The 25166-nt window shown below is 42.0% G+C and overlaps 1 long non-coding RNA gene across 1 annotated transcript; it reads left to right on the top strand.

Annotated features, from left to right (window-relative positions):
- The first annotated feature begins 638 nt into the window (after nt 1-638).
- Nucleotides 639-1261, top strand: LOC137471982 (uncharacterized). The gene is made up of 2 exons (XR_010997942.1): nt 639-953; nt 1059-1261. It is a non-coding gene; the product is annotated as an uncharacterized lncRNA (long non-coding RNA).
- Nucleotides 1262-25166: the final 23905 nt, after the last annotated feature.

Genomic DNA, 25166 nt, shown 5'->3' with positions numbered 1-25166 from the left:
TTCACTCCCACTTCTTGTGCTTGAGTTTCCAAGGGTTCATGCTTTAGCCAAGCAGCTTCCTGTGCTTCCTGGTTTTGCCTTGCACAGGTTAAGAGATAATATCAGAACATAAGGTTGGACACAATGACCCCTTAAGATATCCTGAGAGGACAGGCTGAGAGAGCTGGGGCTGATCAGCCTGGAGCAGGGAGACCTTTTTGTGACCTTAGAGTACTTAAAGTGGGCTTTTTAGAAAGTTGGGGACAAACTTTTTATCAGGGCCTGTTGTGACAGGACAAAGGGTAATGATTTTACTGTGAAGGAAGGCCAATCTAGATTAGGTATAAGGAAGATTATTTTTTTTTTACAGAGAAATTCAGGAAACACTGTCACAGTGTTGGAGTTGGTGGATGCCCCATCCCTGGAAACATTCAAGGTCAGGTTGGAAAGGGCTCAGAGCAACCTGATCTAGTGGAAGGTGAACCCCTCATGGCAGGGAATGGGAGTAGATGACCTTTAAGGATCCCTTTCAATCCAAACCATTCTGTGATTCATGATTCTGTGATCCCTTCCAGTCCTTTATTTACATGATGATATGACGCTTTTCTTTGTGATGCCATAGCAATAACTTATTAATATTGCTGGAACATTGCTCCTTGGAGAACCATGATCTGTTCCAGTAAGACTGTTGCTTCCATGCATAAGACAGGAAGAAGAACATGACCTTTGTCCAGACCTGAAACCAAAGACTATCCAGGATTTTCAGGTCATTTAGGAAGAAGGTAGGATGGCACATACAGCCACAAAGCTGTGTTTGCAAAACAGCACTTCATAGCAAGTCATGAATAGACATGAGTGAAATTTAGCAACTGGTCTGGCTGAGGATTCAAATTTCTATGAGTCAACAGACTGGCTTTTAACCAGAGGCAGTCATGTCTAGCATCCTGCAGGAGTTGAAAACCTACTGTAGCCTTGTAAGTATCCAAAATGTTATGCAAAAGCAGTGACTTTTTTTTGGTGGTGCTCTCTGTGTTTGGTTTCTTCTCTTTTCTTTTTCTTTTTTTTTTTTTTTTGCACAGAAGTTGTTCTGAGGACACAAAGTTCTCATCCAGAATCAGAAGTCATGGCTTGTGTTACAAGAGTACAGGAGAACTGGCAAGAAACATACAGCCCATGAGAACAAACTAGCAGCACAATGGATTTGTAATATTTAATCAAATTCTTGATGATCACAAATCTTGCAACACATTCCAAAACTACTAAAAACGCTATACAGAAACCAGCTGAGCCAATATTTAAAGCCTTTTTAATTTAACAGAACCCATTTTTTATAGTATCCAGGATATGTTTCTGGCTTTCCTACTTGTCACATGATCTCCTGTCCAGATGTGCTGGTGTATATCTAGTAGTGGACCAGCCAAACCACAGCTCTTTCCTCCTGCTTGTAGCATGTTACTGTAATTCAACCATGCTTCTCCCAGCTACAGAAGCACTACATTAATATGTGGTATAACAACAATAACACAGGAGGGGATAAAGCTAACCATAACTTTAACTACTTATCTAAAAATAATAATAATAATGGAGTGACCCTATTCAAAGAGGTTAATTTGTGTGCAGGGTATAAAATCCAAATATGCAGTTGTTTTGCAAACTTCCCATTTTTCTCACCTGCGACAGAAGATTTGTGCTGAGGAGAAGATTTCCTGCAGTTTTCTACAGGAAATTAGCCTCCCCCTTTGTTTAGATCCCACAGATTATGAAGTGTGCTCATGGGCAGCCAGCTCAGGTCTCCTACATTTTTGCTGCCGTTTTTTTTCTCGGTGGTGGCTGCCACACAGAATTGAAGGAGAAGGGAATTCCAGGCTTGTGGGTTAATTATTAACATGGTTAAGCCTGGCAGCATGCTCAGAATTAGAAAGGAAAAGCCTGAGGGCTGATTCTTCCCTCCCGGTCACAGGATAACCCCACTGGGCTGACTGCGACCTCCCAAGGCAAGGGCCATATCCACACTCCCCCATGGAAAGTTAGTGGGATTCTTATGAATGGCTCCATTAGGAGCTGGGTGGGCTGGATGCCAAAGAAATCAGTGGAGTTGCTTCTGATTTACACGGGGATAAGCATGTGGGTGTATTAAATCCGTAATCCTCGTCCCCACCGCAGCCAGAACTCAGCAGCTGGGTCGTGCAAAGTGCCACAGAGAGCCCTTGGGTGTCACAGAGCACCGAGGGGCCCATCCATGTCAAAGAGCCTTGAGGGTGCTGATTCAGGGGCATATCAGGCATCTAAGGAGATGATGAAAAGTGGGCTCAGCCAACTCAGTCTTAAACAGCGAATTCATCTCCTGTGCTTGTTCAGTCTTCACCACTCCAGGACCCCAGGACTTCATCTTGTCGATCATTACCGTACCTTTGGAAGGTGGAGTTATTTTAAACAAAATGAGGTCCAGGCTCTTCCTGCCTTGCTTGGCACGTGCAGTTTAGGTGGCAGATGAGTCTAAATGAACCAGACATGACCTGCAGTCAGCACAGAAAGGAGGCCACCAAGACCTCACTGCCTTCTGAAGGTGAAGAGCTACTATGCTAATTTATGTCCCTTAATTTAGATGGCCTGGCTCTAGCCCAGAAGCACAGTGGGCACATTTTAAGGGTAGTGAAGCATTTCTTGAGGAAGATTTAAGCACTAATTCCTGCTGAAAACTGAGGAAATGATGAGTCAAAACCATTTGGGTGACGTTTCAAAGCCCAGTGATCATTTCCTCACTTTTGCATAACTGCCTGCCTGTACTCTGGCTCTGTCATGGAGGTGTCTGTGGCATACTGGGAGACTGAACTGAGCTCCCTGGATGTCACCCTCACCAGTGACCTGTCCTTGCATGATCACAAAAGACAACCAGTGGCTCCCACTGCTGCTGGGCCCAGAATTAACCCCACGGTACAAAAACTCCCCTTCCTGAGCCTGAGTCAGTCTAGCACCTCACTGGCTTTGGTGACCTTTCCAGGTCTTACCTCTGAAGCTGTCCTGACATGGATTTGAGCTGCTGCCTACTGAGCCAAGGAGCAGTAATATTAGAAAAGCTCTGAGTGTTCATTTACCCACTAATACAAATGACATCACCAAAGGAAAAGATGAAGTTCTGCAAACCAGGGACCAAAGACTTTCTAAGCCCCATATATCCAGAAATACACATCCACTCCCACATAGCATCTGCTTGCTTCATTTAACCTCTCCTCTCCTCTCCTCTCCTCTCCTCTCCTCTCCTCTCCTCTCCTCTCCTCTCCTCTCCTCTCCTCTCCTCTCCTCTCCTCTCCTCTCCTCTCCTCTCCTCTCCTCTCCTCTCCTCTCCTCTCCTCTCCTCTCCTCTCCTCTCCTCTCCTCTCCTCTCCTCTCCTCTCCTCTCCTCTCCTCTCCTCTCCTCTCCTCTCCTCTCCTCTCCTCTCCTCTCCTCTCCTCTCCTCTCCTCTCCTCTCCTCTCCTCTCCTCTCCTCTCCTCTCCTCTCCTCTCTCTCCTCCTTTCCTGACTGAACTCCATCTGATATCCTAGTTCTTGATTACCAATAAGTAATCTGAGCACTAACAAGAGAAGATTTATTTCTCTGTTTTCCTGTGAGGAGGATTATTCTTAACATGGAGTTTTTTTCTAAAGGTGAAAAAAAAGAAAATAAGACAACAACTAGATAAAACAACAACTAGGTTTTTGGTTTGTTTGGGTTTTGTTTGTTTGTTTATGTGAAGTGACTGACATTTAGACACCTCCTGGTTCCCATTTACTCCCTTAATAAAACAATTTTTAAGAGTCTTTCACTCACCACACAGCATTAAACTTCAAGAAGGAAGGGGATTGACTGCTTTTATTGTTTTCTAGTGTGGCCAGCCAGTCAATGCTGAGAGGGTGTGTGTGTAAATATACATTATAATCACATTAGAAATCCCTGCCAAGCAGAGCAAACACAGACTAAAGGGTGTCTGCAATCAGAAAAGAGATTTCAGAGTGGGTTCCTGCAGCCCCAGAGTCAATGGGAAGGTAGCTTCCAAATTGAATTTTTAATATGTTTTATGGAAAGATGACACCTTTAAGGTCAGTGTATCCCTGGCACTATGCCAGCACAGTGATCCCTATCTAGTTGGTAAATTCATAGAGTCATGGAGTATGCTGAGTTGGAAGGGACCCATCAGGATCATTGAGTCCAACTCCTTGTCCCACACAGGACACCTCAAGAGTCACATCATGTGCCTGAGAGAATTGTCCAAATATTTCTAGAACTCTATCAGGGTTGGTGCTATTACCTCTTCCCTAGGGAACCTGTTCCAGTGCCCAGCCACCCTCCAGGTGAAGAACCTCTTCCTAATATCTAACCTAAACCTCTCCTGACTCAGCACCAGCCATTTCCTCAAGTGCTGTGATTGGTCATCAGAGTGGAGAGATCAGTGCCTGTCCCTCCACTGCCCCTTGTGAGGATGTTGAAGACCCCAGTGACATCTCCCCACCTCTTCTCCAGGTTGAACAAACCAAATTACCTCAGCTACTCTTCATCCTGCTTCCCCACCAGAGCCTTCACCATCCTTGTGGCCTCTTTTGGATGTTTAGGCTGTATTGATAAAGAAACCATTATTGTTGCATATATTACAGACTGAACATTACCCTGGGAATGTAAACTGAGGCAAATTCTGCCTTGTGCATTGCCCAATAAGAATTTAAATTCCTAAATCAGACTCATGAAATTGATGCCATCTGTGTAGGAGACTCATAGAATGGTTTGAGTTGGAAGGGACCTTAAAGATCATCTTGCTCCAACCCTGTGCCATGGGCAGGGACACCTTCCACTAGACCAGGGTGCTCAGCTCCCTATCCAATCTGGCCTTCGACATTTCCAGAGAAAGTGGCACAGTTATCTGGAAATGGCCAGGATGCCGGTACCTGGCGTCATGAGGGAACACTGAGCTCTCCCAGCAATTCCTCTTGGTTTCCTCTTGGTTTCGCCCACTTCAGCAAACATGAGATAATGCATCAGATGTTGCCAGTAAATGATATTTACACAAGGAAAAACCCAGCAATGCACTGTACCGACTCCACTGTTTGCTCAGCTCTAGATGGCAGAGTGTAAGACAAAAACAAACACACACACCCAAAAACACATCAATATCTGTCTTGTTATCATATTTACATGCTTTTGAAGAAAGTTTATAATGCAAAAAGATGTTTTCTACCCTACCTTTCTTTTCAGACAGAATGGTTTTTTTAATGATGGGAGTCACAGGGTTATTCATTAATACTTAACAATTTAAACACAATTTGTAAGTTCTTGCCTCAGTTCTCAGTGATAAAATCACTATTGTCTCTGTGCCTAGCCATCTTATTCTAGATTTCTTTACATGAAACCATGATGCAAATAATCAGTATGCAACACCCATGGAAGCACATGTCTCTGCTCTATCTAGGCTTCCCGAAGCCTATTTTAATATCTCAGTTCATCTGAACCATCTGTATTCTCAGCTGGTTCATGTAAAAGGCAGCTGAAATGGAGATATGGGTGGTTCAGATGCACAGAGCACATCTGGTTTTAGGTGCCAGTGAAGGAATTTGTCATTGAGAGCCAAGACCATGATAAAAGATCTCTGTTGCTACTATGCAACAAGTGCTTCATATAAATAGCTAAAAAGGCAGCTCTTTCCCCACAGAAGTCATGGCCCAAAATAGGATGTCCACCATGAATGTACATTATGGGCAGTGTACAAGGAAAAGGGACAGCAGGTAATAACATTTGAGACCCTGAATGTGTCTTTTGTTCATAATTTGTGAAGAAACTGGAATTAAAGCTATTTTTGCATGACTGGGGTAAGGAAAGGCAGACTTTTCTGAGATTTTAGGAGGCCTTCAACTCTGCAGAGTAGGGTGTCTTGATATATCAGGGCTGGGAATAAAGTCAAAGCAAAGAGGGATCCTGGAAAGCATCATCAGTGGAAGCCTAGATGTTGCTGTCATCTGCAGCTGCTTTGGTAAGATGAGGAGGTTGCTTCAGAGAGAAAGCCAAAGACCTTCATGTAGAAGTTGAAGGTGATTTTTCAGCTGTGATTTTTATTAGGATAACATTTGCTCATGAATTTAGACAAACCAAGCATTTTATAAATTTGATCTAACAAAGTTACCTCTCATAAACAGAGAAATAAACTCTCAGCGTGTTCCCTTTTCCCTTCTCATCCACATTCTTACCTCACTGTCTGCTCCAGATCCAGCCCAGCTGATCTCACTGGATGGTGCTCAAATCACAGCATCTTTTTGACAGTGGGACACAGATAGCGATGCCTTCTCCTGGCAAAGCAGGCCCCTGTAAACAATGCTGCTTTTGTTAGCAACATTTTAAGTTCCTAGATCATCTTAGTTTATAAAAGGGAAGATGAGCCCTAAAGGTATTTCAAAGACAGCAGTCTTTCAGAGGAATTTCCTTGTGCAGCATAAAGGATAGATCCAGAGAGGATGTGAACGTGTTTTGAAGGGATTGAAGCAAGGAAGTTGTGTAAGGCAGGGAAAAGGATACCCCCACAGGCTCCCTGACTGTTCCCTGAAATTGCCAGAGACTTCAATCAAAGAAAGGAATCTTAGTAGAAGATTTGGGAATATTTTATAAAACTTGACTTACTCATTTTAGGGTTTTTTTTCCTTGTAGCTCCACCTATTTATGTGTTGTGATAAATATCAACCAGTGTCTCAAAGTGACCTGAAAAATTACACAGGCTGGATTGGTCAGGCTTTCTGAAGTGCTGAGTCTGTTTTGTTTAGGCACATGATTCAGACCCAGAACTGAGAAAAAACGAGAGCAAGATCCCAGACCTGCCACGGTTTTGACTTCTGCAACCCTTTGCTCTCTGCAAGTTTTAAGACATGGGGGAATTGTGTCTGCCAGCAGCCGATGCTCTGTTTTACCAATCCAACATAGTAACCAGCAGCCTTTGCCAATTTGTTTTTCTGTTTGTTGAAATCCTATCTGCCCAAACTTCTGAAAGATGTTTTTAAAGGATTTTAACAAAGGCCTTTTGCATGGGATTAATTTTGCGTTTTGTGGGCATCATCACATACAGAGGTATTTTCTTGATTAAATGTAAGTTTTATTAAGCTCTCTCACTAAAGGATAGTCCTTCTTCTTCCCCACATTTCATTTGCACTATGATCTCACTTTAGATTACTAATGCAGCCAGATGCATCCTGGATAATTTGGCTCCATGCAAAGTGTCATTTCCCTGTGATCTCTCTGTTGATACAGTCGTTGCTACAGTTCAACATTATCCAATGATTAAACCAGGACCAAATAACATCTCTGCATTTGAGAAGGACAATTCTGCTATGAAGAGCCATCATGTACAAGAATGCCTCCATCATACTCAGTAGATACCCTGTTCTGATTTTGGTGGCATTCCCAGTTCCCTTCAGGCATGCCCTTGAGATGCTGGCTAATCCTGGCTACAAAATTCTCCCTGGCACAGTTTGAGGAACGCAGTCCCACTGACTGTTCAGGGTGTTCAAAGCTTTGCTGATACATTGGCAGATGGTCCAAATAAAGAGGAATTTTTAAAAAGGTAAATGGAGTTGTCATAATGGCATGATTAAAAAGAAAACATGGGGAGAAGGGAAGTGGAAAGATTAGGAAGTGTTAATATCATGGTATGGCATGGAGTTTCAGTAGGAATCAGAGATTCATGCTGTTGCATACAGGTGGACCACAAGCATGCCATCGGTTCTGACTGACATCTGCAGTGATCCATGTCTTATGCCGGAGTTTTTACCACTTGCAGTGAACAGAACAGTTGATACCACAGTGAAGCGACTGCACAGTTTTTAAACGGCTCTTTTTTCCCTCCTCACTGTACATCATGGATTTTTCTGCAGCAAAAACACATGCTGTTTTAATTGAGTTCAAAGTGGGGAAGGAACGAGCAAAGGTTTAAATTACAAGTGGAAAGAGAGGAGTTTGCGAAGTGAGGCCAGTTCTGTGAACCACTCTCCCAAATCCTCCACTCGCTCAAAAAAATGTTTGAGTTTTTCTTGCCCCAGACTTTGCAAAGTTCAGTCCTTCCTAATTTAATCTCTTAAACTCTGGTAAACTGCAAACTCCAGCATGCTCACAGCTTTCTGTAGATAGTTATCACATCTCCGTCAGCCCTTGTTTAGCCAAGCTGCATACAAGACATTCTTTTAATCCTTGTAAAATCAAGGCAAACCAAGCTATCAGTTTTGAATGTATACAGAAATGCATTTTCTCCCAAATCTATCAGTGACCCACAACCATTTATTAGCTGCCTTAGCCATCTCCATAAATCCAGTAGAGGGAGGCATTACACAGATGTGGTTCTACGACTGAGGAACTATCTCCAGATATTTGGGGTCAATAAAATGAAGTAAGGTCACAAACAACCAAAGCTCTGTCTGCTTCAGTGGCCAGGTTGATGTGGAAAAGAGAGGAGGTTTGTAAAGGAAGGGGAAACCTGTTTTCCTGGGATGGCAAAAATTAATCTCCCAGTGCTTGAGGTGTTTGAGAGAGAGATTAAATTACCTTGAAGGGAGGGCACTAGGGGAAAAATAATCTTTGATTTAGATGTTCCAGAAAATATGTGGAATAGGGCTTTTCCATGAAATTCATGCATGAAATCCACAGTGTCTCATATTGATTTAGCAACTGTATTATATGAGATGCAACTAATGTAAATCCACATATTATTTTCTCATCCATTCAGCAGAGGCCTTAAAAAAATAAAACATAACCTTGTTACCTATTTTGCATGTTCTTATTTCTGCTCTACCAGTTTAGTTACAGCTGTGGTAGCAGGAAAAGTTGTTATAAGGCAGGACACTTACCCAGCAACTTGTATGCTCCCATTGGGAGCCCACAGAATCAAGTTCTCATTATGAACTCTATTTTCACCTCCCACATAGTGAGCACTAAAATAGGGGGGAAGAAAAGGCTTCTGGCATGTAAAAATATAGAATTTCTTCCTTAGGAGAAATGAATTGAAAACTAATTTTCAAGGAAGCAAAGCTTTCTATCAGCAGTACTGTTATTTCTTGTTATTGGTCTGAATTGCTTTAGCACCTGGAACCTTCATCTATGCTGAGGATTGTGCATTGCTGCTGCTGCAGACTAATCCAGGGGCAAAAGTCCCTCTCTAAATTGGCAAAGGAAAGGAGCATGGTTTGCTCCCACTTTACAGATGGAGACCTGGTAAAAGATGTTAAGGCACTTGTCCACGTTTATTCTGCCAGCAATGCAACCCAGATCTCTTGAGTTTAAGTCCAATACTTTAACCACAAAACCCTCCTCTTTCCAGTTTCAGTGTTTAATTAATGATGATGATGTCTGCAGCTTCCTCTTATCAGGCCATCCTTTCATCAATGATAGCATTGTGGTTATTTCCCCGCCATGTGTATGGCTGTCTTCCAGTTATTTTACCAGCTCCTGAAACCATGTTCATAAGTGCAGAATTTACTAATCTTTCCCTTCTTAAATATAAAGATGAACTTGGCTTCCAGTGCACACCGATTTTATGTTACTGATGAATGTACAGCAGTGATGGTAAAACCTCCTGGGATACGTGGAGTAGCTGAGGTTTCCAATACCATTTGTGCTGCCACCTGAAGTGTGAGGTATGGTGCCGCCGTGCCCACCTTGAAGCTCCCTGGCTTCGCCTGCCCGGCAGAGGCACGGTCAGCAGCGGGGGACACTCCCCTGTGTCTCGAGGAGATTCGGGGAGCGGCTAAGACAGAGCGCTGCACTGTCTGCCTTGTGTGGAGGAGAGGCGGCGTCCGAGGAGGCAATGAGGGAGTCGACTCAAGGCTGGGGAAAAAGTCTCAGGTTTAATCTGAGCTCCGAGGAGCTCCAAATGCCATTGTATCAGACAGCCAAAAGTGCCCCCAGGGCTTTTGCAACAGCTCAAATACTGGGGCGGTAACCAGGGGGAAGGGATGCCCACCACCCAATGTGGGGATTTGGGGGAGTGGAAGGCGGAAGGACAGACAGACACACAAACCAATGGGAGAAGTTCAAGGGAGGGACCCCTGGCCCTCATCCACTCACTCGAATCCCAAGGTAGAAGATTCTGGGAGAGTGGGATGGGGAGCCAAGTGATGGACAGGGTGTCAGGGAGGGGACAGGGAAATGACTGAGCATTTTCAGGGAGATTGGCATTGAGGGAAAGGCGGGAAAGCTCGGGGTGGAACCACCGGGAGAAAATGGGGGGGTGAAGGGGCAAAACATTACAGAACTGTTACAGAGATATAAAAACACAATACAACAGTATGGTTCTTTCTTCCTACCACCAGTTAAGCACCTTAAATAATTTTACCAAGGAAATTTAACATCTTTAAAATGGTCCTTTATGCCATTTCTGGTTGAAATTGGAAATAAATATCAGTTGGTCCTGGTTTTTCAGGTGTGGGTGGCTTCAGGTTTTGCCCCCTCTTATGGCAAATCCCCTTAGTCCATGGTTCTATATTTACCTTTGTCCTTCGTGAGCATCAAAGGAAGAGCTTTGAAGGGTTTATTTGCCTCTGGCACCACTTTCCTCTTATTGAACCAGAAATAGGTTCATGATGACCCAGACCTGACTCAGGACCAGCTGTAGGCCCTTCCATTAGCTCTACATCAAGCTGAATGAACTATACAACATGTCAACAATATTATTTTTACTGATCTTGCTTGGAGGTGATCAAAAAAATATGACATTATCAGAAGTGGCTTTGTTTCATTATCCACTTCAGCTGACCTTTTCTTGGATAAATCTGCAGTCTGGGGATCTGGTAAGAACATGCCTCTGTCAGGCAGTTGGATTAGAAGGTCTCCACAGCTGCTGTATGAATAAATAAAACAGGCCAGGACTCAAGTCCAGTGGAAAATGGCACAATGGCACAACTCAACTCACATCCAGAGCTGGGTGGCCACATTCAAGCAGTCTCTTGGGACACATCCTTGATCCTCACCAAGAACCAGGACTAAATGCTCCTTGGCATGATGCTAGGTGGCCTGGACAGAAGTAATTCTGCATTATACACTAACAGTTTATCAGTCTGAAAAGTCATAGGCCAGGGCTTCTGCTCATTCCCTGGCTCTTTCCATTTACTTTAAGATTAAATCTACCATGATCTAGAAGGACTGGTTTATTGTCCACTGATGGTTAGCTTAGGCAGTTAACTCAGGTGGAGCCATTTGGATCATGTGTATCACTGCCTTTGTGCCTGGATTACAGGTAGAGCGGAAGCAGCAAAATGTGTGATATCAACAATAAATCAAGATAGGGGAGAAGTAAAGAAAGGGGGCAAGTAGCATCTTATGGAGACATTTGTCCTTTGGAGATGTTTGGATCCATTCTGAGGTCTCTTGGCCAAGACAGTGGGAAATCCAGTGTTTTCTTTATCAGCTCATGACTAGTAGGGTTTTTTTTCCTGAATTAATGCCATTTATTTATTAGATTCTCTGTTTATGAATGGGAAATACTGTCTAGGGTACCTGTGGAAGGTTTCTGGGCTATTTTTTCTGAGCAATTTTGTTTTGTAATTAAAAAAAAAAAATTAGATACTTAGCCTGGCCTTCATTGCTGCCAACAACACCTGGCAGGCTGGTAATATATACAGAAAATCGCATCAGCCATCAGTAAAATGTCAATCCTGCAGTCCATGCTGGGGCAGAATTCCCACCCAAGGCATTATAAAACCCTCAGGAATAAGGAAGACTGAACTGGAATCTTATTTTGTTCAGGTTCATCTCTTATTGTGTTTTGATTTTCATTCCTTTTGATGGAAAATAAAATTCACTGTAGTTGACCATTTGAGCATCAGGCTTTGTTTAGGTCTGAGACTGGCACACACCCAATGTTTCAATCAAAGCCAGAAGACTAAAGGAGAGGGAGATAAAGAGCAGTCCTTGTAAAAACCTTGTCATCCAGTTTTGCAATGTTCCAGAGAAGGAAAAAGTTACTTACAGATCCCCATGGTTACCAGCTTATACCTTGAAGCACGACATTTTATTACCTTTCTCCTCTAACTGGTCATCAAATAAACCTACTGTTTTTTAACTCCTCTTCTACAGAATTAATCCATCAGTCTTGCTTTGTCCTTCATATGGTTTTTTTGCTTTTTTTTTTTTGCTTTTTTTAAGAGTCCCAGTTTAGCCTTAATGCACTGCTGCTTAGCCATGCTCACAACACTCAGACATGCATTAATTGATCTTTGGATATGCTCTCCTTCCCTATCTGCTTCACTGATTTGTTCCGTTCAATTTCATCCAACACGTCTCGCATCGAATTTTGCTGTAATTTCCTCTGCTGAACTTCAGCATCCTTTGTGTTTAACTCCTGGGTCTCTCCATAGTTCTAATTACAAACCTGGAGGATTTAGTTGGAATTTTAATGGCAATATAATAGTAAGCCTAGAGCCAAAACAAGTACACAGTATTTTGGGACTGCCATGAACTGAGAGGCAGACCAGGCAGCAGGCTTTAAACACAAATGTGCAAAAAACATTTAAGGAGACTTAACTTAAATTCCTTCTTTTCTCCTTGACCAACTCATTTTATTAGGGAAAGTTTAATTTGTTAAATTGAAATACTCAGACATTTTAAAGAGAAAAGACTCTAAAAATGTAGCATGTATTTCATGCCAAAATGTTATTCCAGAATTTGCCACCCATTTGTGTTTCAGTAGAAATATTTGCCTCCCACTCCTTGGCACTAGCTCAAAACTCTTTTTCTCAAAGGAGGTGCTGAAAAAGCATCTGAGTATTAATTTGTCTTTTGTGGGAGGTTTTAGTGTTGTTATAAATCACTATAAATCACAAATCAGGCTTTAAATGGGAGACTTCATAAGCCAATCTCACTGAGTAAGGCTGTGAAAATGAGAAGCTTAAAGCAAATGTTATCTTGGTATGTTGTATTTAAATCGCCTTTAGCAGACTTAGTGGCCTGGTTTTGCCAGTGTCTGACCTGCTCTTCCAAATGGTGAAGGGAAGTGTGGTGTGCACCTCCTCTGCCAGTGATTGATGTGATTCAAAGCTCCATTTGTCAAAGGAAGATGCTTCAAGTCCCAGTTTTGAATTTGTGGACAGACTTTTCTCTAAGAATCTCATATCTTTGTAAGCATTACTGGTAACTTACCCAGTGCACAATCTGAATTTAAGACCTTAAGTACCAAGACAGCACTTCTTGTCCTGATAAAACATATTTGTGATTCCATATGTACAGTTCTGAGTGTTTCAAAACCCCAGCCAGAGACTTAGTAACACCCTATATTTACATGACATTTTGCATTCTGAGGTATTTCTCTGAGTCTGGTACACCAACCATGTGTAGGTAATTATCAGTAATCATCGTTAATTGTTTTTACAATTCTTTTTCCATTTTGGCATCAACTTTGAAACAGCAGCTTAACATGAACTCATCTAAACGTAGACTTTGTGAAGACAACACTTCTGAATAGGAGCTGTATAGGGAGTCCAACGAGACAAAGCGTTCCAAGTTGGAGCGTGGCCAGGACACCAAAGTCATTGCTAGAAGTCATAGGATCACTAATGCCCACAAAGTGGTCAGGACCTCCACTGAGTTTTATGAGTGTAATGTCTCACCCTAAGAACAACTTCTTCAGCAGCACAGTACCCCATTGTACTGCCCTGGACTCCTTCATGTGCAAGGAGAAGAGTCCCATTCACGGAACCCCCCGTGCCAGCGCGCCCGGCTGACCAGACTGTCTTAGTGCGTCTCCCAGCCCAGTAGACCACCTGTCTTGGCTCACCACATGTGGCTGGATGCCAGTGGGACATGGCAAAGCTCTCAGCCTTCTCAGATAAAGACATTTTTAGGGCCTCATGGGATTTGTCCATGTCTACTGAATTTTCTTCATACCTTCGTGCTTCAGCTCAACAGTTTGCAAAGCAGAGGGGAATCAATTTGGAAAGCTCTTCCTCTGGGTCTGCAGCAGCCGGGGTTGGTATCCCAGCGCTCCGGGCGGTCCAGTGATAATAGGCTACTGAGAAAACTCACTGAATCCACACATCCTAGCATTGCCCAGGCCAAACTGCCTTTTACCACATGGGGCCATACTTCAGGTGACTTAAATACTCTTGAAAAGCTGTTGAAATTGCAACTGCCTTCCCACCTTCTCTGGTAATGCAAATCCATCTCTTTCTGTCAATGTGTGGATCCTGCTGTGAGTTTAGCCAAGCAATGCTGAACAGGCACAATTTCCATACAACAAGAACTCTGTGCAGCCCAGCATAGACTAAAATAGTTTTTTTCAGTTTCCTTTGCCATTTACAGTTAGCTACAGGACCCTGCTACTTGGTCCTGTGGCTTTTCGACAATTCTCTGACTTCATTCACCATCCACAGCAGCTCTGTGCAGAAAAGAGGGAGACAAATTGAAACCTTTAGGTATGTGGGAAATCTGTAGAGTTGTTTTAGGATGCCGAGACAACTGTAATAATTATGTGACCAAATTCACCACTGAAAGTTCAACTCACTTTCCCAAGTCACTGCTCATGTAGCTTGTCTACACACACCATCCATTGGTGGGACAATGAGTGAAGGCTGGACCATCATTTTCTGCAAACAACAGGGTTAAAGGTTACCTTTTATTTATTTAGATAAAAACAGCTTTTAAAATTCTCTGGGAGATTACACGAAGGCTAGAGGCTTGTGTACATAACTGAGTTTTCACTGACACAGGTTAGACACGGGTCCTGAGAACATGAATATCTGAGTAGCTGTAGCTAAAATCTAAGGAAATTTCAGGCTCAAAAGGTGTGGACAGTGGAACAAGTAGAAAAAAAAATAAGCAGATAGGATGCTAGTTTGGTCTGAAATTGGAATTTAGATATCTAAATCTTACTGTGGTTGGGATTTAAACCAATCCAATCCTACCCAAAGAATATAAACATCATAAAACATGGATGGATCTGTCTTAGCAGGCATTGCTTCCACATAAGGTCTGGAAATCACAGAGAAACATCTGAATATGAGCTAACCATGATGTAACACAACAAATAGACTCAGAGCTTGGATTTAAATAAGAAAATTGTGAGTAAGAATAGAAAGTGTACTTACTAGTTCAAGACATGGTACAAATCTTGCAGGTTGCCTTGGCTTTTTGTGTCTGGATCTGGTCTCCACCCTTCGACAGTGAAATAGAATTTCAAGCAAGAATCATATGTGACATGAGATTAGCTTTTAAGACCTGTGATGGAACTTCTTCACTGGAAAATCAACATTTGAGTACTATTTTTTTAAAAGAAAATCCTTACTTCAAATACAGGTCTGAATTAGAAAAGCAACAAAAAACTATAGGCTGTAGAGATAATCACAGATTTCCATGTTTCCAAAGTCCATGGAAAAGGGAAATCTTGGGTTTTGCTCTGTCAGATTACAGAAGTTATGTAGAAGACTTCTGTATAGTTATGCACTTCACTAGTATGAAAAAGAGAATTCTTAATATGAAAAAGAGAATCTGCCTTGGACAGGCTGTCATTGGTATGAAAACAGGTCCAAAATTATGGTTTTGCAGCATCAACTGAACATCCATGCTGCATGTTATCCATTTATCCAGGCATTTGGAAAGAAATCCTGGTGGTTTGTGGGAATGAGGGAGTAGAGAATAGAGAGAAGAAAGGGAGGAAGAGAAATGAAATAGTGTTGATTTTAATTTTTGCTATGGTTTGTTAATTTTGGCATGTGGGAGGTGGAATAGCTCCTGGCTTTTCTTTTATTGTGATTATACTTTTTAATGTTGGCAAACACACCTGGAGCTGACAATAGGCATTTTTCAGTAGCACACTGCTATGAATAAAACTAAAAATAAAATAATGAAGCTAAACAGAAAACTGAGTCTGTGTTTATCTTAAAGTGACACCCTAAGGCCTTACTGTTGTACTCTCAAACTGCATAAGCCTGTCACCCTGGCAACAAACAGATAAAAGAATAAAGATATATATTTACCTCTTGGAAGGGGGGAAATCATTTGTAGGGCTAATTCCTGTGGTCTTTCTGCAGGTAGAAGTCCTCAGCAGTTTTATCTGAGTAGGATCTAAGGAAAGACATCAGGGTTTGGCCTGCCATTATATCCTGATTCTTTTCTTTCATCTACCACTTACAAAACAAGTCAAAATATATGCCTATGGAATTATGATTGCCTGACATAATGTACAGGAAGTAAGAGTGTAAAATAAGGAATGCTCTTGGGTGATAAATATGCTCTTGAATGGTACATATCAACTAAACCCTGCCATATGTAACCTGTTCAGAGATACAACACTGAGGCTACTGTTTTTAATTCCATAAACTTATGTCTTTTTAAGAAGTATTTGTATAATAGTTGTCTATGCTTTTATTCATATATTCATGCACATGCTAACATACACAAGCATGCACATTAATAAAATGTCATTCCTCAGAGGCTAAGGCGTCTTTGCTTAAGGATTTTCAAAGGCAAAAGCTCTGAGTGTTTAACCCATTGACAGATTCAAAAGCAATTTCAAAGACCACATTGTTTTTTGCACTGGTTTGTTAAAATCTATGGGTCTCAGTTGGTTATTTCATGGTAGTAACTCAAAAACCAAGACAAAACTGAGTGCATGTACTCATTGATTTGGAAGCTGTCCCAGACTTGATGAGTATAAAAGATGAAAGCGGCTTTTCTTCTTGCTTTCTCTCAGATTACTATTTCTACAAAAATTCCAGGTTCACTCATAAGTTCCAGAGATGTGGGGGCACTTCAGCTTAACAGACCCCCATTGCATGAGCTGTGGCAGTGTGCGAGAGGTGAGTATTTTCTTTGTGTGGTTAGAAGTTACAACTATGAGAATGGTGGACGAATGCAAACTACCAACTGCTGATACTGTGCTGGCTGTCTTTTCCAAGTGTGCAGGCTGTCACAATTTCATGGTTTCAGTCATTGCTTAAGCAAATAATTCAGGATATGAAGAAAGGATTTAGAGCGACACTGGAGATGGAAGCCAGTCTTCCGCTGGGCATGCTTAGTCCTCTGAGTTTGGGATGGTCTTATATAAGACAGAAAACGTGTCTGAATACACATTGATAAAGATGAATGTGAAGGTTATTGTACTAATGTTCAAACAAAACCAAAAATTTACTATGTGGTTTGTTTCCTTAAAATGTATTTTATTGCACTAGAGGTGAGTAACAGCAGTAGTTAGGCATCTGTGAAGGCAATAAACTTCAGAATTTTGGGACTCCTGAAAAGTGGGCACTCATATTTTTTTGATATTTATTGCTTTCCTTAGGAAATTAATACTGGAGAAAGAGTGTCTGATTCTGAGCAATATCCTGAAGACCTCTGTCTTCATATTAATTATTAGCAGGTGGCATTAGGCTCAAGACCACAGGAAAAGAATTTAGCAGGTGGTCTTTGAGGGGACTCATATCACTTCTGCTTTCTGTTTGTAAGAAGAAGGAGAGAGGTTCAGCAGAAGAACAGCTCCTACCAGGAGGGCTGTGCCAGCAGGAAGCAGTACCAGTGACTCAGGGGGTGGCACACTCTCCATCTGAGCTGGTGCTGCTCCCAGTTGTCACCTCATCTGATGGTAGGAGAGGCTGACAGGTAAAGATAGCATCTTTCAGACACAGGAGACAGATAGTAACCTGAGTTCTCATGATCTGTTTTCCTCTCATTATGATTTTTCATCTTATTTTACAGTTAATTTTGGGATCTGATGTTTTCTACACTTAGCAGATCACTCACAAAATCATCTTTAGCTACAGAAATCTACCAGGCTACACTGTGAACATCACAGAATCACAGGATGGTTTGAGTTGGAAAGGTCCTTAAAGATCACCTCGTTCCACAACCCTGCCATGGTCAAGGACACCTTCCACTATCCCAGGTTGCTCCAAGCCCCGTCCAACCTGGCCTTGGACATTTCCATGGATGGGGCAGCCACAGCTTCTCTGGAGGAGAATTTCCTCCTAAATCTATTCTTAATTTACCCTATTTAAATTTACAGCCATTACTCCTTGTACTGTCATAACATGCCTTTGTAAATATCTTCAGCTAGACCAGGCTGCTCAGAATCCTGCCTGCTCTGACCTTGAATGTTTCCAGGCACAAGACATCTACCAACTCTCTGGGCAAGCTGTTCACAGATATCCAGATATTCCTTTCTATTCAAGAGGCCTCTACACTGTATCATGACTATTTACATATATATACACACCATAATGGAAAAATAAAAATATATCCTTCAGAGCCTTGTTGAGATCTCTTACAAGGAGGAAGTCATATTGAAATGCATCTTTTCTCCTGCCCTTTTATTCCATTAATGACCTTTCACTACTTAAAGGGGGCTTTAAAGAAAGATGGAGGCAATAGCAATACAAGGGATAATGGTTTTAAAATAAAAGAAGACAGATCTAAATTAGATATAAGAAAGAATTTTTTTATGAGAAGGGTGGTGAAACACTGAACAGACTGCCCAGAGAGGTGGTGGAGGCTATGTCCCTGGAAACACTGAAGGTCAGGTTGGACAGGGCTCTGAGCAACCTGGTCTGGGTTAAGATTTCCCTGTTCATTGCAGGACAAAAGTGAGTATAAAAAAAGCCTGAAGAAATAGATCTTTACATGAACACAATACTATAAATATATATATATATATATATATATATATATATATATATGAATTATTGTGCTGGAATATATTCCAACTGTTTTTTGAAAAATATCTGGGATATTTTTGTTCACATTTTTATAGTTTTTATTGGGCAATAATTTATGGGCCAGCTGATGTCAGCATAATCAGAGTTTAGTATGATTTCTTCTTATTTTTGCTCAGCAGTGCTGTATTTATTGGCCCGTTAAGTTTCATTTCAGTGAGCTGCAGCCTGAGCCAATGGAACATAACTTTGAAAAACTCCTGAAAACAGGGTCTCTCCCTGCACTTTATACTCCCCCTTATGCTTTATATTCTTATAATATATTAAAGGATTCTAATGTCACCTTCCAAGGAATATACAAAATTTGCTCATAAATAATTTTTAGCAGTTTTGACTTTTCTAAATATTTGTGGGTTTTATTTTTTTTTTTTTTTATTCCTGCTTTGCCTGACTAAATGACAAGTTCAGGGGCAAAGCCTGATTGACTGCCCCACATTAGACATTTCACAACTGTCTAAGCATAGTTCAGATGTCACCAAACCCAGCTGAGAGGCCTCAATGGAGTTCAGCAGGTTATCATTTTCCTACTGTTTGATTTGTGGTTACTCTGCTTCAGTAACTGTAAAGAAATTAGTTCCTGGCTAGACAGGAACTGGTAAAACTAAAGTGGTGTTGATAGAGGTGTTACTGACATGGACAGGATTTTTCCCCTGTAAGTGATATTTGTCCTGTCTTGTCCCAGTGCATTTTCTGAAGGCATTACTTCTAATGTCTCCATTGGCTTTTTTAAAATTTTTATTTTAACATGTAGAAGTGATCGCTTTGTCTAGAAGCTTTTTTCAGCCATTTCTTCTTTGCATTTCCATATCTATTTTTATGGTCTGCAGTCAGCTCTCAGTGAATACAGAGCTGGTTTGATCTTCTCTTGCCTGAAGCTGCTCTTTCATTGTTCAGTGTCCCTGCATTCACACACACACCTCGCACAGAGAGGAAATAGATGTGAACTGAGACTGCAGAGATAAAAACTGCTGAGGCTGAAGAAAAGAAAAACTAAATCCAGCTTGCACAAATGAAGTCTGTGTCATAAAATTACGCAGCTCCTCCAACCTCATTCATAGTACACTGAATTTGTCTTATAACAGGACTATTATTTTTTCAAAACATGTGTTTTCAGAGCCGTATTTAAACTAAGAATAAATACAGCTTTTCCAGCAAAAGCACAGAAAAAAAAGGCCTTTCATTATCTCACCTATATTTTCAACCAATTCCTGCTCAAACAATAAATAAGCCAAACAGGGAGGTATTTTTCTCTTCTATGGAAATGTTGATATTTTGAACTTTTTCAGGACGTAAAAATACTCAGACACAAAGCTCACTATAGTTTAGGTATATTAAACTATTCTTCTGAGAGGAAAAAAGCATCAGCTCCCTGAATTATGGCAAAGAGTTCTTTTCAATTTACTCTAATTAGTTAAAATTTGAAAAGACAGGCTGCTTTTAAATCAAACCAAATCAAAACAGACCAAACCAAACAAAACCAAACCAAAACATCCTTATGATATTTCATTTTAAAAAATGACAAAAGATGCCATTTGGAGTGTGAACACCTTGAAACTGTGGGTGAACTTGCAATGAAACTGGCCCTTCCTGCAGAAATGTAGGGCTGCTAGTGAATCAACTTTTTTTTTAAAGAAGATTTATACAAAAACTTTGAAGAGCTCTACCAGAAGACCATTGATATTTAAACATACAGGATTCAAGGATAAAAAGAAAAATTCTTCCTCATTAATAGGAGTCACATTTGCTTTGACCAAGGTTAACCCTTTCATAGAATTCAACTATTCCTTGGCTCATCCAGTCCAATTCAATTGGGAAAATGAGGACCTGAAAGTTGCATTGTAAGCGGGTTTGTCATTTAAAGCTCAACTTTTTGCTCTGAAGTCTCCTGGTTGGGTCCTGGGTGTCTGCTACTGTGACAGATGTCACAAGGGCATCTCTGGGTGCTCAGAAGATCCACCTCTGTGTCAGGTTTCTGTGTAGCTTGAGCTTGTCTCTGAAGCAACTTAGTGATTTCTGAGCATGAAAAGCTGTGTCATATAAGAGGAAGAAATCAGGGGGGAAAATGCAAAGAAAACTGAAGCTGAAGTGGTGAATGTGAAGAATGAAAAAGTCCAGTTAAAAATGACCTGAGTCCATGCATCCTGTGGTCCCATAGGCAAGAGCAGCTTATGCCTTGCAGACCTCAGTGAAAAAGCCTGGAGATCAGAGCTCTGCTGTCCTTTGCATCCTGAGGACTGGCTCTGTGGGAAGTGTTCCCAAGCAGCACTGATGTGGCAGAGAACAAGAGTCATACACTCTACACCATAACCTTGTAGTGTTTGAGTCAGAGAAATTAGAGATGGAAAATGCACTTAGGTCACTTGGTCCATTCCCCAACTGTTTAAAGGTTGCCCCCTACAATGTGTTCTTCATTGCTTTGTCTAGTCAGCTTCCCTCTTTTCCCTGGGGGTACTATTCCACATAGTAATAGACCTCGTTGTTAGGAAAATTTTCCTGATGTGCAGCCTAAATTTTCCTTGGCTCACGTTCATCCCACTACTTCAGTTAAAACCTCCTAGTCAGCTCTTAACTTCTCTCCACCTCAGGCCCTTTTCTTCCATCAGAGGAAACAAATGAGTCTGATGGAGTAAAGCCCTCTGTGTTTAAAAAATAATGACATCCTTACCTCCCAAGAGTGATAGTCAATACAGAATTAACATTAAATGTGCAAATTGCCTTATTTTATGTAGAAAAAATGAATAGGTCCCTGGAAGCTTTAATCACTTGTCTGTTGGCATGGCTTGAAAAGTTCAATGTCTACCACCATTTACTAAAACACATGGAGCCAGGTCCCACCTGGAACAGATCAATCTGCCCTGGTTGGTAAATTCAATCTCAAAGTCCCATGGAAATTTGTCTCACCCAAAGGCCTGTGAGTTCACTTCCCAGTCAAGAGAAGATGGGAATAGAACCGTTTACCACCTCACTGGTGACATATGCCATGGACCATGGGACACCAGACTGGTGTCACCAACACTTTCACTGCTTTGAAGAATCTGGGAGAAACTGTGGGGTTTGGATTTCCACTCACAGATAGCCAAGTTAAGCTAAGAATCCACTGAACTCTCCTAGCAGAGTCACATGAGCATCTGATGTTTTGATTTTGCTGACAGAGAGAAGAAATGTCATTTTCTATCGACCCAAAATAAATACTGTCAAAAAAATTTGAGGAAATGGGTAAAGTAGCAATGCAGAGGAAGCAAAATGCTTCAATTATTTCTTGAACTACTGGCATGGCTTGATATCTTTAATAAAATAAATATTTAGAAATAGAAACAGTCTTTGGCATTTTTCATAGTTTTCAGGACCCTCTTATTTTTGTTTTGTGACAAAAACAATTTGTTACCATCACCATGAATCACCAAGGGCTTCAGCTGGTGGAAATCCACAATTTTCTGGTCAAAATATGTTTTGAATTACAGTTATAAGTAGTAAGCTCTTCAAGAGGGCTGTTCCAGTAAGACCTGTCTCTGAATAAAATGAGATTTCAGCCAAAGTTCAAGATAAATGGGAAGCTAGGCTGAGTGGTAGATGGGAACGATGTGGATCAAATCAGATGTTGACATTGTACGATGTACAGCAATTGTCTGGGAACCACTTCCACAAGAAAAAGCAGTAGTGAGAAGTTACTGTTTCAGCCTGGCTATTTTAGAGAGTCTGCAGCAGAACGTGGCAAGGGGTTGTGGTGCACTTCTGTCTTCAACTTCTACATAACTGAATTCCTCTTTGTTGAGAGGAAGGTTTTGGTTTCATTATATCATTTGTTATTAATAATTACCTTGTGCTATTACAGTGTTTAAAGTCCCTTTCCATGCTAAGCTTTGCATGATGGTAGAACAAAAACCTAATCCTTGCTCTGAAAATGTAAAGGTTAGGTGTAAAATGGGGGGACAGAGAGCAGTCAGTGTGATAGAGGAGCAACGGACACCTTCATTCAGTGCTGCAGTCCTGGCACACCCAGGAGAAAGGACAGTCTCACCCTTTCATGCCAGGCTGGATGGGGCTCTGAGCAACCTGATCTCATGGATGATATCTCTGCCCACAACACAGACTTGGAACTGGGTGACCTTTAAGGTCCCTTCCAAGCCAAACCATTCTGTGATTCTATGACATCTGAAAGCCCAGAGTATTTAAAGAGCCCTTTATTTCCTGTAAGACCAGTACCAATTGCCTCTTGTCCTACAGCCTAACTCTTTATGGCTAAGCCAAGGGCAGGATTTCAGTGTCTGTCAAGAAGAAGATAAATTCCATTTGGGAGATGACCAGAAACACCCAAGCAAGTACAAAATATACTGCTTTTTAACATTCAAAAGCAGTCTCCCAGCTCAGCCATGGCTGGGAAAGCCCTTGGGCCCAGGTTTATTCACCTCCAGTGCACTTTGGGAGCAGCCCTGGTGTTCCTGGTGCCTTGGTGTTCCTCTGGCACAGTGGGCTCCACAGGCAGCTGGGGCTGGGCAGACCCTGCATTTCTATTGCATCCTTGGGTGATGTGAGCAGAGGCTCCCCAGCCCATGGGATGAGTATGGAGTATGTGGCTTTGGTCCCTGGCTGGGTGACTCAGTTGTCCCCTCCCAAGCACAGCCATGACCAGCACAAACACTGCACACACAGCCTAGGACAGGGACAGTCAGGGCCACAGGGTATCCTTGCCCACAATGGTGGTGCAGCATCTTCTGCCCCATGGCATCCAAAGAGGACCTTTGATCAGGCTGGCAGCTGTGGGCTCAGGATAAAGCCCTGTGGTTATGGGTGCAGCCAATCCCTGGCACAGGTGTCCTGGTTAGTTGTTCACTGACTGAAACACTGAAGAGAAACCCAAAGAACTCTGCAAAATGTTGTAGTGAAAGGACTGGGAGGAAGCTGGAGGCATAGTGCCTATGGTTTTGTGGGCAGAGATTGGTGTCCACAGGGGCATCTGGCAGAGGGTACCTGCTTTGTGCTTCCCAGACAGAGCTGTGCTGGAAAACCCTCTTGTCTGGAGGAGGGAGCTCACTCCCAGGCTCTGAGCTGCCAGCTCACAGCTGGGCTAATGGGAAGAAATGCACTCCCCAGCAATGCTTCTTTATAAATTATTTTTACTGGGAGATTTGAGTGTCGTTACGGTGAATGTGTGTACAAATATTGGAAGAACAATGTGTGCTAGAGAAAACAAAGTGAAAAACCACCCGGCTTCCTATTTCTCCTGGGTAAACCTGTGATTTCTCCCACCTTCTTGAGTTGCAGTCTAATACAATATTGTACAGCCTGCTGCCTCCTTAAATAATTCCTGCTGGAGTAGCAGACACTAAGTACATCACTCAAACCCCATGAAGTTGTTTAGCTTTCCGTTCCACATCCTGAGGAGTTAATTCTCTGGGAGAATGGAATGACCTGGATGTTCCTCTGGGTGCTCTCCTGGCACAGGATAACTCCTGGCATAGGGCTGGAGCTGGATATTTTGGGGGGGCTTCCAGTTTTACTGTCAGCCCTATTCTCCCGAGTTCCCATTTCCCCTCTTCCTGTTCCTCACACTGCTATTGTGATTCAAATAAATGTGATATATTAATGTTTCACTGGTTTAAAATGAACTGCAATTACTAACAGAGGATTTATTTCATTTACTTCCAGCCACCGAGAAGTCAAGCATCTGGCTTACAGGAGTCATCTATAGTCTGGGGAGAGCCATGGGCATTGCCAAAAGTCAAATGCCTTCCTACCTATTTTAAATACCGTTTTTAGGCTGAGATGGAAGCCCATGGCTGTAAAGGAACTACAAACCCAAGGTTTAGATGATTTAGGTGTGGTGACTTGAAACCCACCTTCAGTGTTTGTTCACAAACAAACTGAAAGATGAGATGAGTGTGTTTGGGATTTTGATAGGGAGGCCACAAGGGGCTGTGTTGATCACAATGCTGACTCTAACAACCTGGCCTCCAGCCTTTACATTTTCTCATCCAGAGTGTTTAAGGGTGTTTTAGTAGAAAAGCAAAGCAGCATCTGCCAATTTTAAAGCAAATCTTTCCCCATAAATTCCTGCCTTGGAAAATAACAAGGCTGTGGAAGAGGAAGAAGAAGGAGCAACTGAAGATGTCACAAGAGACAAAAGGCCAGCAGGGGATTTTTAATATTTTAACAGCCCCTGGAGTGTGAGATGATGAGGTTATTTCTACACAGGACTTGGAACACTCACCAAGGCACTGTAACTTTCAGCCCCTCATGCTTTGAGCTGAATCAAAATGAATAATTTAGAGAAGAAAATCTCCTGAACTCTTTGCCATGGGTAGTGTGGATCTGTCACGTTGTCATTTACACAGGTGCTGGGGAGCTGTGGGGACACAGTGCCAGCTCTACTGGGGTTTCTGTCTTTCTCCAGACATTCTGCTGCCACTTTCAGGGGCTTTAGGAGACTTTTTTGTGGTAAGCTGCACTCTAGCTTTTGACTGGCAGCATAGCACATGTGGAGCAGCAGCTCAGC

The sequence above is a fragment of the Anomalospiza imberbis genome, chromosome 3, assembly GCF_031753505.1.
Source record: "Anomalospiza imberbis isolate Cuckoo-Finch-1a 21T00152 chromosome 3, ASM3175350v1, whole genome shotgun sequence".
Taxonomy (NCBI): domain Eukaryota; kingdom Metazoa; phylum Chordata; class Aves; order Passeriformes; family Viduidae; genus Anomalospiza; species Anomalospiza imberbis.
Note: the sequence above shows the minus strand (reverse complement) of the source record. Positions and strands in the feature narration are given on the sequence as shown.